Below are 18184 nucleotides of genomic sequence, written 5' to 3'. Positions count from 1 at the left end.
CCATGATTTCTCGATCGTTGTGCACGTCAAGCTGTGCTGCACACAGTTTCTCGCTGGCGATCGGTAAAGTTGATAAATTAAACTTTTCCAAAAACTTGTCGGGAGCAGGGCAACAACATAATCTCCATTCAAATGTTTAACAAACACTTTTCTTGTTCGGGTTTAAGTTGGCAAGTGCCGGTTCTCCACAACAGAGCTTTCTGTGTCTCCATGTCCACAACAGACTACAACCGTGATTCGGCGTTTAGTGTCTACGTCACGGCTCTCAGCCCGCCCTCTGTTCGTTGATTGGACGGTCGTTTTGAGACCGGTGGAAAACGGTTTGAATGGGAGGTATCTCAGACTGAGTACAGAAGCGTAATGAAATTTAGCGGAAGTACGAAGTCTGACGTAGTCAGGCTATTATTTGCCACCCAGATTACAAAAACACATTTATATTATTTTATTTATTTTTAATCTGTTTGGACGCTGGATTTACATTTGGGAAAATATATATAATCTATATCATATACAAACATAAATAAAGATATTATTTGGTTATAAGCAGACATGCATGAAAGTTATACAAATGCTAAAAATGAAGTATTGACTGATTTAATTGTAAGCAGTAATTAGCCTAAAGTCTTTCACTAAGAAACTTTCATTAAAAGCATAATAAACATTATTATAGTTACTATAATAGTACTAGCTTACATTTAGATATCTGATTTACTGGCTAGCTAGCTACTGTATAAACACATTTTGGTATTTGCTAGATAAACTATAATACCATAGATCAAATATATTTATAATAGTATAATAAGTTTATCATCAAAACTTACTTGACTTGATGTACTCATTGAGGTAAAATGCAAGTGTGGCTTTTTTGTGGTAGTCAAGGCCTAGGAAATTGACGGGAATCACCCAAAGAGCCTTACTTTGTAACCCTGCTCCTCCCTAAAATAAGAAGTGATAAATACAGATGCAGTACTCAGGTAATTTTAAAGTTGTCTGAATAGCGCACATCTTCGATTTTAGTCCTCGACCTACACAGTACACTGGTTCATAATACATGGGTAAAACCATTGAATAATATTGGTATTAAACGTGCTGGACATTACCTCAAATTACACAACTGTATGAGTCAGGAGATGTTTATGACGCTGTCCGGACAATGATCCCTGCTCCAGAAACAACAGGGTCAGATTTTCAACTTCATCTCACTGCTAACGGTTAGCGTATTAAGAAATCCTGTCTTCTGCTGACAAACCAATAAAATAATCGAAGACGGATTAATTATTTATGCACCGATGCATTTACACGTGACCGAAGACATCAGGCTCTAGTGACGATCACTTTAAACACTGATTCGCGAGGCTTCAAAACCTTTACGAATCTTTTGATTCGAATCTTCTTCTTCTGGAGTTTTATGGCGGTTGGTTATGGTGCACTACCGCCTCCTGCTGTACTGGAGTGTGGAAAAGAAAAAAACACTAAATTATCCTGTATAACCCGATTTCTTTAACAAATTTTATAATGGCTCTATACTTCTTCCATTGCTCTAAATTACATTCCAAAAAGATGTTTTATTAATATTTATTAATTTTCATACTGTGTTGATAAATAAATGTAAATAAAATATGCTCTATTGTCTCTTTGATCACAATGTCTGCATTTACCAGTTGCATGATTTCCTATTTTAAAAAGAGAATTATTTAGTCCAGAATGTCTGATTCATAGACCTGAAATGATAATATCTCTGTTTGTTCTTAAATGCTCTTCTTCCGTTTCCAACAAGTAGCTAAATGTTATTAAGATGTTTGCTCTTGCTATCAATACTTCATGCTTCTTGCCATTTACTACAAGTGACCTCTTTTTTACTAATAGCCACTTATGTCAACATCTGGGTGATTTAAAGCTTGCTTAGCTAGTTTGTCAACTCCTTCATTAGCCTCCATTCACACATAAGTAGGGACCCACAGAAACATAACATAATAAGACTTGACAACTAAGGAAAATCCTAAAGTCAGTATCTCAGAGAAAGGATTTTTAGAAATCTTGGCCAACTGAAAGTATGAACATGAAAAGTATGATAAGCATGTACAGCACCAGCTCCTTTTGCATGAATTACTGCAGCAATGCAGGGTGGCATGCAGACCATTGGTAGGCAGTATCCACGCGTGTTACAGCAGCACGACCTTCAATAAAGAAGCAGCTTTTCAAGCTTAACACACAAATGAAGGAGAATCAGCAACTTGTTGTCTATGTTTTGAGATGACCAGCAGTGGTGGAAGTACATAAACAGCGACTAATGTTGCAGTTTGAGTTAAATCCAGGGATGTTATGTACACTTGGCTTCATGCAAAATTTGAATTGTAGCAGTACTTGGGCCGCGACTGATTAGGTTTCACAAGTCCACAAGAACAGACATTTTGGGATTTTGTGGGGTTTGGTGGCAGTTGCAAGCCAGGTTCTCAGCGCCACACCGCCACCTGTAGAGCAGGAGCGTAAAGTGCACTTCCTGCTTGGCGGTCTCTGCAGCCAATAATGTTGAGACAAATAGGACATTCAAACCTTAAAATTAAAAATCGAATGCCAACCCACTAGGGATGTGCATCGATGCATCACATTCCCATTAAAAAGACCCGTCTAAAATCGATTCTGGATCGTAAGGCTCCGATTCAGTGTTTCATGCACAGCTTGTGCATGTACTACGGCTCCGTGATTAGTAGGAAGTCCTTATCAATCTAAAATCACTACAAGTTTTACTCGGTTATTACGTGCATTTAAAAAAGCAACACTCGACAAACACAATCATTTAAAATATTATTTATTATCATCATGAAAATACCTGAAACAATCTGAAGAACAGCGATATAAATATGCCTCTAGATATTTCCTGGAATTGTGTTATGCTGCGTTCCAGGCAGGTTTTTAAACCCGTGAGTTACGACTTCAAAACCACGACTCACGACCCTATGCATTCCAGGCAGCCTGTAACTCGTGTTTTTACAACCTTCTACCGGTGAAAGTGCACTGGAACGGCAGTCAAACCCGTGACTTCCCACCCGTGAACTCGTACTAGATCGATGTACTCCCAGTTCAGAGTCGTGGTTTTGAAGTCGTGAGTTACGGGTTACAGGTTGCCTGGAACGCAGCATTAGTAATGCTACTTCTTCTGTGGCACAAATGGTCTTTCTGCACGAGAGCGCCCTCTGGCTTTTGGATGTGGTTGCATTTCACCGTAATTCATTCAAATTCATTCATTGAGAAAACGCACATATGACCGATTAATTGTCACAACCCTACAACCCACCGAACGAATATTTGAATAATCGAATATTCTGACCCAGCACTAGCCTAAACCCCACCTTTTAGTAGCCTACTCTGCTCTGATTGGTCAACTGACACAGATCAGTGGCAGATTATTAACATCAATACACATCATTTATCATTAATCCAAGCAATAAAAACGACGACAGAAACTAACATTTTACACTCATTTAAGCATTTATGTAAACTAACCAGGTCATAGCAAAACCGTAAGTGACTCTCTGACAGTATATTAAGAGTTTAAACAACATCATCAATACACATCATTCATCATTAGTCCAAGTTATAAAAACGACAACAGACATTCAAATTTTTACACTCATTCAAGCAAGTATGTAGCTATAATCATACTTACAAGTTATGGTTAGGAGATGCATGTTGTTCCAAATAAAGTGTGTACTGAACCATTACGTTATTATGTATTATGTGGATAAAGTCAGGAAGGAGATTCAATCCATATGACGACTCGTTTCAGCGATTCAGAGTCGACTCCCTACTTTAGATGCCAATAACTTTATTAATTGTGCACTTTTTGGTTCAACTACTTTGCACATTGTTTACATTGATGGACAGCTACATGACACACTGCAATACAGGTCAGTTTCGATTTTGGATCTGTGTGGCTCTATAAGTAAGGATCCTACGCACAGTTTTATTAATAAGACCTCAGCTGATTTATAAACTTTGTTGCCATATCCACACTGTTGACACATGAATGGATTCTATTGAGTGTGAAATCTTGCATGTATTTTAATATAAGCTTTTGTTTTGAAACTCTTTTTACACTCATGGCATTTGAACGGTTTCTCTTTAGTGTGACTTCTCATGTGAATCTCAAGTCCATGTTTATTTATGAAACTCTTTTCACACTGAAGACATGTGAATGGTTTTTTTCCAGTGTGAACTTTCATGCGTGTCTTAAGATTACTTCGACATGTAAAACTCTTTTCACACTGAGAGCATATGTAAGGTTTCACTCCAGTGTGACTTCTAATGTGAATCTTAAGTCCACGTTTATCTATGAAACTCTTTTTACATAGTTGACACGTGTAAGGTTTCTCTCCAGTGTGAATTCTTGCGTGTATCTTAAGGCTACATTCAACTCTGAAACTCTTTCCACACTGTTGACACGTGAAAGGTTTCTCTCCAGTGTGAACTCTTGTGTGTTTCTTAAGTTGACTTATCTATGAAACTCTTGTCACAGTGATGGCATGCGTGTGGCTTTTCCCCACTGTGAGTTTTCATGTGGCGGTTAAGGTTCGCTTGAAAGGTGAAACTCTTTTTACATAGTTGACATGTGTAAGGTTTCTCTCCAGTGTGAATCCTCATGTGTGTTTTAAGGTGATCTTTTCTTCTGAAACTCTTTCCACACTGTTGACATGTGAAAGGTTTCTTCTCACTGTGAGTCCTCTTGTGATCTGCAGGGCGTTCATCTTCTCTGAAACTATTTTCACACTTTATGTCTTCTGTCTTCAGAGTTTCTTTCTGTGAAACATTATGATTTATTTTTACAATCTGATGTTTCTCATCCACTTCAGCTTGACTCTCCTCTTTCACTTCCATCATATCTAAAAAAAAGGCAGTAAATAGTTAATATTGATAAACCAGAATGACAAATTTGAGATGTCATGTATCCATGTTATTTTTAATGTGAAGTACATTATGTCATTTCTATTGTCAATTTCTGCTCTTGTACTTTAACTCTTGTGCTGTGATCAAAACCCTTTAACACTTTTGGTGTTTCCAATTTCACCAAACATTGGATTCTATCTTTTTGTCAACTTGTTTTCTTTTAGTTTTTATTTCTTTTTTAAACTAATTAATCATAGGCCTTATTAATGTGCAGGCACCGCAAATGCTTTATTTTGACTCTATTATATTACTCTGCTGATTTTGGACATTCAGATATAATTTATACATCATTTAAAACTTTAAAGTATCTATTAAGAAAATAAACATTTTGCGCATTTTGTTCTCTCTCCCTCAGTGAACTTCGTTTAGAAACGTGTCAGAAAAATGTACTATAACTTAACGAATTCTTGTCATACTAACAAAAGATAAATGTCTACATAATGTTTGGAATGTCTACTTATGATTTAAGTGAAATCGAGTTCAATAACAACTCAATACACTCCAGGAAATATTATTTAGATCCCGGACGAGCCCCCAAATAATGTTACAATAATTGATGTTGTGTTGTCTTAGGGGTATTTGTAACACTATTTACTAAAAAAAAATATTATTTAGTGTGTCAGGCAATATAATGAAACAAGGGTGTGGTGCAAAAACAAGTGGTGGATTATAAGTGGATGAGAGAGACACATTCCCCTTTAACATTGACACGTTTTGTCCACTTGTGAGTTGTTAAAAACGCAAGTGGGAGATATGACGCATTTAGACTGATGCATATGTAAGTATATGAGATAACAGCTGCTTGTGTTGTTACTAGGGATGTCCCGATCTCCCTTTTGCATTTCCAATCCGATTCCGATACCAGAAATCCGTATATCAGCCGATACCGATAACATGTTACTGTAGTGAAATCATGGCTTTGGTAATAGTAATCAATACACCCAAAAAAAGGACATGGTTACTACACTTACATGTTAATGTACTAATTTTCATAAGGGTTATAGTAGGCCTACCTGTTGAAGTCTCTTTTTGATACAGGTTGCACAATGTTTTCTTTCATCGACTATGGACCTCATAAAGTAGCCTTGGCCACCCCATTAAATTCCAGCTCTGCTACTGTTCATAAATAGACCTAAACTTACACTGTATTAACTTTTTATTTTATTTATTTATTATTTTTCATTATACCCTCATTAAGGGGCTGAGCCCCCTAAAATCATATTAGACTCACCCCTGTTGATCACACTAGTTTACTTTTAATGTTTAACTAGGAAGTTTGCTTTTATTCTGTACACTATGGCACAGAGTCATTATCAAATCTGAGTTGTAAAGACAATTTTTTTTTTAGTTGTTAAAACAAAAATGACAAAAAAACTTTGTGTGAACTCATGTAAATGATGTATGCATCTAATGCATTTACTGAACGTATGCACATGAATGACAATAGTCTATTTCATGTGCCATGTTAATGGGTGCTTTGCATTTAAAACAGACAGTGCTTGTTTGGACATCTTTTGGGGCATTAGAAGGTCCTGGTTATAAACTATTTTCTTTAGGCCGGTCATTTAAGACCAGAAATACCTAAAGTAAAACAAGGTGGGGAATTTTTTTTTGAAAAGCGACAATGTTGTATAAGTGAGATTGTTATAGTCTTTGTAAATAAAGTCCATAAATTTCAATCTGATGCAGTAACATTAACCACTTTTTTGGGGTAAAAGAAAATTATCTCGATAATGACGTGAACACAACATGAGGTTTAAATGTAGTAGAGCATTGATCAATTCCCAAAGATCACAGTCATTCAATCCACTGAAGGTTGCTTTGGATAAAACTCTTTACCTGATGTTTCAATCTAATTCTACTGAATCTATTATAGATGCAGAAAGTTATCATCTCATGGATTTTAGTGTATTTTTCCCTCATGTTTCTCAGTGTCAATGTTTTTATGATTAATCATCAACCATCAATAATGAAAACACCAACCTATTTGTTCCTCAGTATCTTCATCCTTTATTCTGCATGGTTGTGGATCTGTCATCTTCTCAAGCTCCTCTTTCACCGGCATAAACATTATATCATGAAGATTTCAGTTGTCACACATGGAGTGATTTCTCTGTGTGTTTGACTCCAGCATTTATTGGTGGATTGTTGTAGGAGGAGCTTCACTGAAGGTCTCAATCACTTTCAATCTATGGGTGTGAACTAGAAATGAAAGAAGAGACATTAAAGTTGCCATAAAACAGAAGTACTGATTGCCTTATTTACCACCCAGATTACAAAAACACATTTATATTATTTTATTTATTTTTAATCTGTGGACGCTGGATTTTTTTTAACATTTGGGAAAATGTATATAATCTATTTCATATACAAACATAAATAAACATATTGTTTGGTCAGAAGCAGACATGCATGCAAGTTATACAAATGCTAAAAATGATGTATTGACTGATTTAATTGTAAGTAGTACTTGAAAGTTTCTTAGTGAAAGACTTTATTAAAAGCATAATAAACAGTATTATAGTTACTATAACAGAGCGGGGTAAAGTTAGTTTTGTTTTGGATATTCGTGACACATTCGGTACTGAACGGCAATGAGCCCAAAATAAAGCATATTTATAAAAAGAGCAAAGCTGATAATGTTTCACAACCTTCATTAACAATGGTTTCTGTCGATATAATAACCACTGACCCGCAGAAGCCGTCGTAATCTCAATTGTGCTGGAAAGCGCTCTCTTGGCGGAGCCGCAAGTAAGGGACCGTGGGGAAAGTGCAGGTTTTTTTATTTGATGAGCGGTGTTTTTGTAATAGCTTTTTTGTAAAATGTCCTATGAACAACAAACCAGTGTCATTCAGTACTGGAGGACAGGGGACATCTTTCACAACTTCTATTTTAACCCCTACTGGTGAAAAATGGAACTGTATGTCTAACATTAACACTCTTTTTGTAATAACTTTGTCCATCGGGGAGACAGACACACCAAACAAGTTTCGCTCAGCACAGAGGGACAGGGGACATCTTTCACAACTTCTATTTTAACCCCTACTGGTGAAAAATGGAATTGCATGTCTAACATTAAAACTCTTTTTGTAATAACTTTGTCCATCGGGGAGACAGACACATCAAACAAGTGTCATTCAGTACAGAGGGACAGGGGACATCTTTCACAACTTCTATTTTAACCCCTACTGGTGAAAAATGGAATTGCATGTCTAACATTAACACTCTTTTTGTAATAGCGTTGTCCATCGGCGAGACAGAGACATCAAACAAGTGTCGTTCAGTACAGAGGGACAGGGGACATCTTTCACAACTTCTATTTTAACCCCTACTGGTGAAAAATGGAACTGCATGTCTAACATTAACACTCTTTTTGAAATAACTTTGTCCATCGGGGAGACAGAGGCATCAAACAAGTGTCATTCAGCACAGAGGGACAGGGGACAGTTTTCACAATATCTCTTTTTTAACCCCTACTGGTGAAAAATGGAACCGCATGTCCAACATCAACACTCCTTTTGCAATAACTTCGTCCATCGGCGAGACAGACACACCAAACAAGTGTCGCTCAGCACAGAGGGACAGGGGACATCCCCCACAACCTCTATTTTAAGTTGTGAAAGCTGTCCCCTGTCCCTCTGTACTGAATGACACTTGTTTGATGTCTCTGTCTCGCCGATGGACAAAGCTATTACAAAGAGTGTTAATGTTAGACATGCAGTTCCATTTTCACCAGTAGGGGTTAAAATAGAAGTTGTGAAAGATGTCCCCTGTCCCTCTGTTCTGAATGACACTTGTTTGATGCGTCTGTCTTGCCGATGGACAACGCTATTACAAAAAGAGTGTTAAAGGAATAGTCTACCCTTTTGCCATATCAAACTATGTTATTACCTCAACCTAGAGGAATTAATACATACCTCTCTTTTTTCAATGTGTACACTGTACAGTGTGTTGGGAATGTGTTAGCATTTAGCCTAGCCCCATTCATTCCTATGGTACCAAAAAAAAGTTTTATTTTGTGGCACCATACTTACTAGTAGGCCTATAACTCCTCATTTAACAGTCTTTAAATAGGGAAAACACGGAAGTGTTTAGTGGCTTCTCTGTTTCGTACCTGTTACGACCCAAGGCTGTCTAGGGTGAGGGTTGTAACATTTTATTTGAAAAGCTTTTCCTTTTTGGGTGTGTGTGTGTTTGGATGGCAGGAGACAGACACGGGAATAAACTGAAAATTATTTATTAAATGTGAACCAGTGAACAAAGTGACAAAAGCGTGAATAATAATAATTATAATAATGATAATAATAATAATAAGAAAACAAAAATGAGAATAGCAAAATAATATTTACAATATTTACAGGGGTGGAACACAAAACACAGAACCAAAGGAAAGGGGACGAGAGTGGTGCTAAATCAACGAAAGAAACAAAACAAAACGAAGCTAACTATTTTTAAAGACCTCTAAACTAATCTAAAGAAAATAAAAATAAAACAAAAGGTCTTCAGCGTATACACGCCCTAACTAAACTACACTAGCTAGCTAAAAGTCGGGGAAAAACATACAAGGGTGGCACTCACTCCTAAACTAGTGTGTCTAATACAGAATTAATAATTCCCTACGTGTGCACAATGTATGTCGCGCGACAATCTTACCTGTCCCCCTTTCCCCGCCACGGGGAAAACGAAACGCCAGAACATTCAGGACAAAACAACGGAGTAAATGAGATAACGAAGAACGAGAATGAACTGACATACACAGGCGGGTAAATATAACAAGCGAAACAGACAGTACACAGTAACAGAAGGGTGTATAATTGTACAGTAAATACAGTACATGAGCCGCAAATGACTGACGCGCGTTTGAAGTGGCGTCCTTTTAAAAACTGTGGGAGAATGGAGATTGGTGGAACCTGATGTGACGTCATTTATATACTGCAATGATTGACATGTTGATGGTCCAATCGGGAAACTGGGTGTATCTGGAGAGAGAGACAGCGGAGAGAGAGAGAGAGAGACACAACAACAAAGACACACCGACACGGACGTAACACACCCTCCCTTAAGAACAAACAGGTGTTTGTTCTATCACACAATTAGAGGGTTAAACTCTGGAAAGGGCATCGGCTAGAACATTGTCTTTACCTTTTTTTGTGCACAATCTCCAAATTAAAGTTTTGTAAATACAAAGACCAACGCATTAAACGTTGATTGTGATTGTACATGCGTGACAAGAAAACCAGGGGATTATGATCCGTGAAAACTGTAATAGGTAAGTTATTTGAACCAACATAAACCTCAAAATGTTGTAAAGCCAGAATAAGGGCCAAAGCTTCTTTCTCTATTGTAGAATAATTGAGTTGATGTTTATTAAACTTCCGTGAAAAATAGCTTATGGGATGGTCTACACCGGATTTATCCTCCTGAAGGAGAACAGCTCCAGCACCAACACCACTGGCATCCACTTCCAATTTAAAAGGTAAAGTACAATCGGGTGCTACAAGCACAGGAGCATTACAGAGTAAAGCCTTAACATTAACGTAAGCATATTGACATTCAGGGGACCACACAAAAGACTTAGATGGGCTTAGCAAGGAGGTGAGAGGTTGGACAACAGTCGAGAAGTTTTTGCAGAAACTTCGATAGTACCCCGCCATGCCCAGAAACCTGCGCAACTCACGGCGGGTGGTGGGAACGGGAAATTCCATAATGGCCGTGACCTTGGCCGCAACAGGGCGAACTTGACCCTGACCCACTTCCTTACCAAGATAGGTAACAGTAGTCTGTCCAAATTCACACTTGGCTAAATTAAGTGTTAAAGAGGCTTTGTCAAGGCGCTCAAACACTGCTTTTAGCGTACACACATGTTCAGCCCAATCCATTGAATAAATAACGAGATCATCTAAATACGCACTACAATTGGGCACATCACCAAGCACCAAATTAACAAGTCGTTGAAACGTTGCAGGTGCGTTACGAAGACCGAATGGTAAAACAGAATATTGTAGAAGATGATCCGGAGTTACAAAAGCAGAAATTTCAGAAGCTTGAGGGGTGAGTGGAACTTGCCAATAACCTTTTAACATGTCCAATTTACTAACAAAATGTGCTGATCCAACATTGTCAATACAGTCTTCCATGCGGGGAAGAGGATAACTGTCGGGCACCGTTACCGCATTGACCTTACGGTAGTCGGTGCAAAACCTGAACGTTCCGTCAGGTTTGGGAACCAGAAGACACGGAGAACTCCACGGGCTACAGCTTGGTTTAGCTAACCCATTGTCTAGTAAGTATTTTACTTCTTGGCGCATAATAGATCTTTTAATTGCATTTACACGATAAGCATGTTGCTTAATAGGACGAGCACCATCTACATTAATTTCATGCTGCAAAACCGTGGTTTGTCGGGGAACATCGCCAAAAAGACAGGGAAAATCAGAAATCAATTTAACAATGTCAGAACTCTGTTCTGTAGTTAAATGAGTAAGGAATGACGGGAGATCTTTTATTATTTCAGAGTTTGGTAACCGCGCACATTGCTGAGGAGTGTTGCGAAGCATCACTCCATCCTCGTCATCACCCGCACAACCACGAGAGGAACCCAGATCAACGGCGGTAACTACGGAAGAGATAGTGGGCTCTTTCATCTGATCCGCAGCATCTGCGAGGGGTTTCTCACGGTCATGGTAAGATTTTAGCATGTTTATATGGCAAACACGAGACTGACGTTTCCTATCTGGCGTATTAACCATATAATCTGTCTCACTCATTTTCTTAGCTATTGTATAAGGACCACAGAACCGGGCAGACAGTGATGAACCTGTGACAGGCAGAAGTACTAGCACTTTGTCACCAGGTAAAAATGAACGGGCAACTGTTTTGAAATCATACTGGCGTTTCATATTCTCCTGAACAGAGGCCAATGACTCTTTAGCAAGAAGGCATGCATCATGCAACCGACTACGAAACTTGCTAACGTAATCCAATATATTAACTTTTGAACTCGATTCAGTAGACATGATTTGTTCTTTTAAAAGTTTCAAAGGACCTCTGACGGTGTGCCCAAAAACGAGCTCCGCCGGACTAAATCCGAGGGACTCCTGAACAGCTTCACGCACGGCAAACAGAACTAAAGGGACACCCTCATCCCAATCACGAGCCGTTTCCACGCAATATTTGCGCAACATGGATTTAAGGGTTTGATGGAAGCGTTCGAGTGCGCCCTGACTTTGGGGATGATACGCACTCGAAACTCGGTGAGTTATAGCAAGAGACTCTAATACCTGATTGAAAAGTTTTGACAAAAAATTTGTGCCTTGGTCTGTCTGGATAATTTTAGGAAAACCAAATGTTGAAAAGAATTTTGTCAATGCTTTGATAATGACCTGAGCAGTAATTTTTCGTAATGGAAAGGCTTCAGGAAATCGGGTAGCCACACACATGACAGTCAACAAAAATTGATTACCTGATTTAGTCTTAGGCAACGGTCCAACACAATCTACTATTACATGCTCAAACGGCTCTCCCACCACTGGAATTGGGGAGAGCGGAGCAGGCGGAACAACCTGGTTCGGCTTTCCAACAAATTGGCAGGTATGACACGTACGACAGTAATTCGCAACGTCTTTCTTTAATCCTGGCCAGAAAAAATGTCTTAATATCCTATTGTAGGTCTTAGTTACACCAAGATGACCAGCCAACTGATGATCATGGGCTAAAAATAAGACATGCTGTCGATAAGGTAAAGGAATAACAATTTGGTACACAACATTCCAATCTAAATTCTGCTGTGGGGTGGAACACCATTTACGCATTAACAATTCATTGTCAATGAAGTAAGCAGTTTTCTTATCCCTAGCGAGTTCACACGAGACAGCAGAGTTGAAACACGGCGCGAGCGTCTTGTCTTCTTTTTGAGTGGCCACTATTTGCGCTCGCGAAACTGACAACTTCAGCTTGTCTGAGTCTGCGATACCAAAACCTGGCGTCCCCGTTTTCAAAGTGTGACTCTTTTTAGGAGAGTCAACAACTTCTAACGGAGCGTCATCAACCAAAAGAGGAGCTAAGAAAGAATTTGACAATTCAACCGCTTCTCCGTTTTTCCGTGACTGAGCGCGAGTGACGGCGCACGCAGGAAAAACATCAGAGTAATCACCAGAATGATCTTCAGCCTGACAAATCACATCTGGGTTGTCGACCACTTCTAATATTGGCATAACTTTTCCTCCAGCGAGGTCATTGCCAAGGATAAAGTCAACACCTTTAATGGGCAGAGAAGGTCGCACAGCCACTTTCACAAAGCCGGTACACAAATCACTATTCAAATATACACGATGTAACGGTGCCTTTACGAAACCCATTTCAATACCCTGTACAATTACACTTGACCCACAAAAAGTTTCCTCATTCAAAGGCAACGCATCCGCTACAATAAAAGACTGTAGTGCACCCGTATCTCTAAGCATTTTTATTTCTTTTTGTTCCCCAGGTTTTCCAGTTAAGGAAATTAACCCCTTCAGAACAAAAGGTAAATAATTATCATCAATGACTTCGTTTAGCGTATGTGCTTTTTCAAGTGTTTTAACAAAACCTACACCTTTAGGCTGGTTTTGCTGCTTACGTTTAAGCGTTAAACAATCAGCTATAATATGCCCTTGTTTGTGACAGTAGAAACACTCTCTAACCTCTTTTGGCTGAGGGGAGATAGTCTTGGGACGAGCTGACTGAGAATGAGTCGGCACCGGAGGAATTTTCTCGCTACGGGCAGAGGAGAAAACCCCTTTGTGCGTAAGCACAAATTCATCCGACAGAACAGCGGCGTGAGACAATGAAGTTACTTTTTGTTCATTAAGGTAAACCACAACACGCTCGGGAAGACACCCTTTAAATTCTTCCAGCAACACAAGTTCTCTTAACGAGTCAAAGTCATCCACTTTACTAGCTGCACACCATTTGTCAAATAAATTTCCTTTCTCCCTGGCAAACTCAACAAAAGTTTGGGTAGAATTCTTTTTATGGTTTCTAAACCTTTGTCTGTAAGCTTCAGGAACAAGCTCGTATGCTCTAAGAACAGCAGCCTTTACCGAGTCATACACCAAACTATCCTCTAACGATAATGCAGAACAAACCTCCTGAGCTTTTCCAACAAATTTACATTGTAATAACAGAGGCCAAACTTCTTTGGGCCAACAAAGGGAGGAGGCAATACGCTCAAAAGCGCTAAAATAAGTATCCACCTCCGACTCTCTGAATTGTGGTACTAATGCAATTTGTTTACTTACATCAAAAGCAACTGAGGACGGGTTAACCGGTGGAGGAACATTTGAGACCTGTGCGGGCGTTGGATGCGCAGCCGAGCCGGCGGCGACCTTCATCGCTTCCAGCTCGAGCTGCCGCAGCTTCACCTGCTTTTCGGCCTCGATCTCGAGCCTGCGCACTTCCAGACGCATTTCCAACTCAGCCTGGCGTGCCTGAGCTTTTTCTTGTGCCTCTATTTGTAGGCGGGCCAGACGGACTTTTAATCGGGCATCTATCCTCGAGTCCGTGGACACCGGTGAAAATGGATCGAAGGGTGACAAGCCAGGTTTCGCATCGGCCTCCGCCGTCGCGCCACCCACAGCTCCAACCCGTTCGTCCACCTCATCGTCAGTGTTAGAATGGCCAACAGAATCACCACCAACATCAACCTTCCCACCGGTCTTACCACCCTCAGCACTTATCACAGGAAGAACATCAAGATCAACCAAACCTTGTAGAATTTTTCGTTTGATTTCCTTTTTAAGCATTTGTTTGCCCAAAGAAATATTGTAATGCTCTGCTATAGACTCCAACTCCTTTTTCCTACATAATTCAATTTGCTCTACAGTAGGATTACCAATAAAGGCTTGCAAATTAAACAATGCCATGACTGTTACACACCACACCCACACAAACACGCAGCGCGGCATAACAAACAGGCCGCCAACCGCAGGCCAAAAGCAGACCGCTAACACAAAGTCGTCCGCCACCAAAGCACGCACACCCAGGAAAAGGAAAATTTTCAAAAAATTTATATGGATTATCAATTTTTAATGATCCCGGACGAGCCCCCAATAAATGTTACAACCCAAGGCTGTCTAGGGTGAGGGTTGTAACATTTTATTTGAAAAGCTTTTCCTTTTTGGGTGTGTGTGTGTTTGGATGGCAGGAGACAGACACGGGAATAAACTGAAAATTATTTATTAAATGTGAACCAGTGAACAAAGTGACAAAAGCGTGAATAATAATAATTATAATAATGATAATAATAATAATAAGAAAACAAAAATTAGAATAGCAAAATAATATTTACAATAATTACAGGGGTGGAACACAAAACACAGAACCAAAGGAAAGGGGACGAGAGTGGTGCTAAATCAACGAAAGAAACAAAACAAAACGAAGATAACTATTATTAAAGACCTCTAAACTAATCTAAAGAAAATAAAAATAAAACAAAAGGTCTTCAGCGTATACACGCCCTAACTAAACTACTCTATCTAGCTAAAAGTCGGGGAAAAACATACAAGGGTGGCACTCACTCCTAAACTAGTGTTTCTAATACAGAATTAATAATTCCCTACGTGTGCACAATGTATGTCGCGCGACAATCTTACCTGTCCGCCTTTCCCCGGCACGGGGAAAACGAAACGCCAGAACATTCAGGACAAAACAACGGAGTAAATGAGATAACGAAGAACGAGAATGAACTGACATACACAGGCGGGTAAATATAACAAGCGAAACAGACAGTACACAGTAACAGAAGGGTGTATAATTGTACAGTAAATACAGTACATGAGCCGCAAATGACTGACGCGCGTTTGAAGTGGCGTCCTTTTAAAAACTGTGGGAGAATGGAGATTGGTGGAACCTGATGTGACGTCATTTATATACTGCAATGATTGACATGTTGATGGTCCAATCGGGAAACTGGGTGTATCTGGAGAGAGAGACAGCGGAGAGAGAGAGAGAGAGACACAACAACAAAGACACACCTACACGGACGTAACAGTACCATAGGAATGAATGGGGCTAGGCTAAATGCTAACACATTCACAACGCGCTGTACAGTGCACGCATTGAAAAAAGATAGATATGTATTAATTCGTCTAAGTTGAGGTAATAACATAGTTTAATATGGCAAAAGGGTAGACTATTCCTTATGTAAGACATGCAATTCCATTTTTCACCAGTAGGGGTTAAAAGAGATATAGTGAAAACTGTCCCCTGTCCCTCTTTACTGAACGACACTTGTTTGATGTGTCTGTCTTGCAGATGGACAACGCTATTGCAAGGGGAGTGTTGTTGTGGGACATGCGGTTCCTCTTTTCACCAGTAGGGGTTAAGGAGAGATATTGTGGGGGCTGTCCCCTGTCCCTCTGTGCTGAATGACACTTGTTTGATGTCTCTGTCTCGCCGATGGACAAGGTTATTGCAAAAGGAGTGTTAATGTTAGACATGCAATTCCATTTTTCACCAGTAGGGGTTAAAATAGAAGTTGTGAAAGATGTCCCCTGTCCCCCTGTACTGAATGACACTTGTTTGATGTGTCTGTCTCGCCGATGGACAACGTTATTACAAAAGAGTGTTAATGTTAGACATGCAATTCCATTTTTCACCAGTAGGGATTAAAATAAAAGTTGTGAAAGATGTCCCCTGTCCCCCTGTACTAAATGACACTTGTTTGATGTGTCTGTCTCGCCGATGGACAATGCTATTACAAAAAGAGTGTTATTGTAAGACATACAGTTCCTCTTTTCACCAGTAGGGGTGAAAAAGAGATATTGTGAAAGCTGTCCCCTGTCCCTCTGTGCTGAATGACACTTGTTTGATGTCTCTGTCTCACCGATGGACAAAGTTATTACAAAAAGAGTGTTAATGTTAGACATGCAATTCCATTTTTCACCAGTAGGGGTTAAAATAGAAGTTGTGAAAGCTGTCCCCTGTCCCTCTGTGTTGAATGACACTTATTTGATGTCTCTGTCTCGCAGATGGACAATGCTATTACCAAAAGAGTGTTAATGTTAGACATGCAATTCCATTTTTCACCAGAAGGGGTTAAAAAGAGATATTGTGAAAGCTGTCCCCTGTCCCTCTGTGCTAAATGACACTTGTTTGATGTCTCTGTCTCGCCGATGGACACAGTTATTACAAAAAGAGTGTTAATGTTAGACATGCAATTCCATTTTTCACCAGTAGGGGTTAAAAAAAGATATTGTGAAAGATGTCCCCTGTCCCTCTGTACTGAACGACACTTGTTTGATGTCTCTGTCTCGCCGATGGACAAAGTTATTACAAAAAGAGTGTTAATGTTAGACATGCAATTCCATTTTTCACCAGTAGGGGTTAAAATAGAAGTTGTGAAAGATGTCCCCTGTCCCCCTGTACTGAACGACACTTGTTTGATGTGTCTGTCTCGCCGATGGACAGCGCTATTACAAAAAGAGTGTTAATGTTAGACATGCAATTCCATTTTTCACCAGTAGGGGTTAAAATAGAAGTTATGAAAGCTGTCCCCTGTTCTCCTGTACTGAACGACACTTGCTTGATGTCTCTGTCTCGCCAATGGACAAAGTTATTACAAAAAGAGTGTTAATGTTAGACATGCAATTCCATTTTTCACCAGTAGGGGTTAAAATAGAAGTTGTGAAAGATGTCCCCTGTCCCCCTGTACTGAATAACACTTGTTTGATGTGTCTGTCTCGCCGATGGACAAAGTTATTACAAAAAAAGTGTTAATGTTAGACATGCCATTCCATTTTTCACCAGCAGGGGCCAAAATAGAAGTTGTGAAAGATGTCCCCTATCCCCCTGTACTGAATGACACTTGTTTGATGTGTCTGTCTCACCGATGGACAAAGTTATTACAAAAAAGTGTTAATGTTAAACATGCAATTCCACTTTTCACCAGCAGGGGCCAAAAAGAGATATTGTGAAAGCTGTCCCCCGTCCCTCCGCGCTGAACGACACTTATTTGATGTCTCTGTCTCGCCGATGGACAAAGTTATTACAAAAAGAGTGTTAATGTTAGATATGCAATTCCATTTTTCACCAGTAGGGGTTAAAATAGAAGTTGTGAAAGATGTCCCCTGTCCCCCTGTACTGAATGACACTTGTTTGATGTGTATGTCTCGCCGATGGACAACACTATTACAAAAAGAGTGTTAATGTTAGACATGCAATTCCATTTTTCACCAGTAGGGATTAAAATAAAAGTTTTGA

At 39.5% G+C, this 18184-nt stretch overlaps 1 protein-coding gene across 10 annotated transcripts in view; it reads right to left on the bottom strand.

Annotated features, from left to right (window-relative positions):
- LOC129423053 (uncharacterized) overlaps positions 1–18184 on the bottom strand; it is a 195797-nt gene that overhangs the window by 125093 nt on the left and 52520 nt on the right. Inside the window, exons 1-2 of one of the 10 annotated variants that reach the window (XM_073856571.1) lie at positions 1101–1549; positions 822–936 (exon numbers count right to left, since the gene is read on the bottom strand). The exons of 5 other annotated variants lie outside the window; for them this stretch is intronic. The gene's annotated coding sequence lies outside the window, so the exon portion shown is untranslated. 4 more of the 10 variants (XM_073856577.1, XM_073856576.1, XM_073856572.1 and 1 more) reach the window with 4 other exon arrangements.

Source organism: Misgurnus anguillicaudatus, chromosome 19 (assembly GCF_027580225.2).
Source record: "Misgurnus anguillicaudatus chromosome 19, ASM2758022v2, whole genome shotgun sequence".
NCBI lineage: Eukaryota > Metazoa > Chordata > Actinopteri > Cypriniformes > Cobitidae > Misgurnus > Misgurnus anguillicaudatus.
The sequence above is the reverse complement of the archived record's forward strand: the minus strand, read 5'-3'. Positions and strand labels throughout refer to the sequence as shown.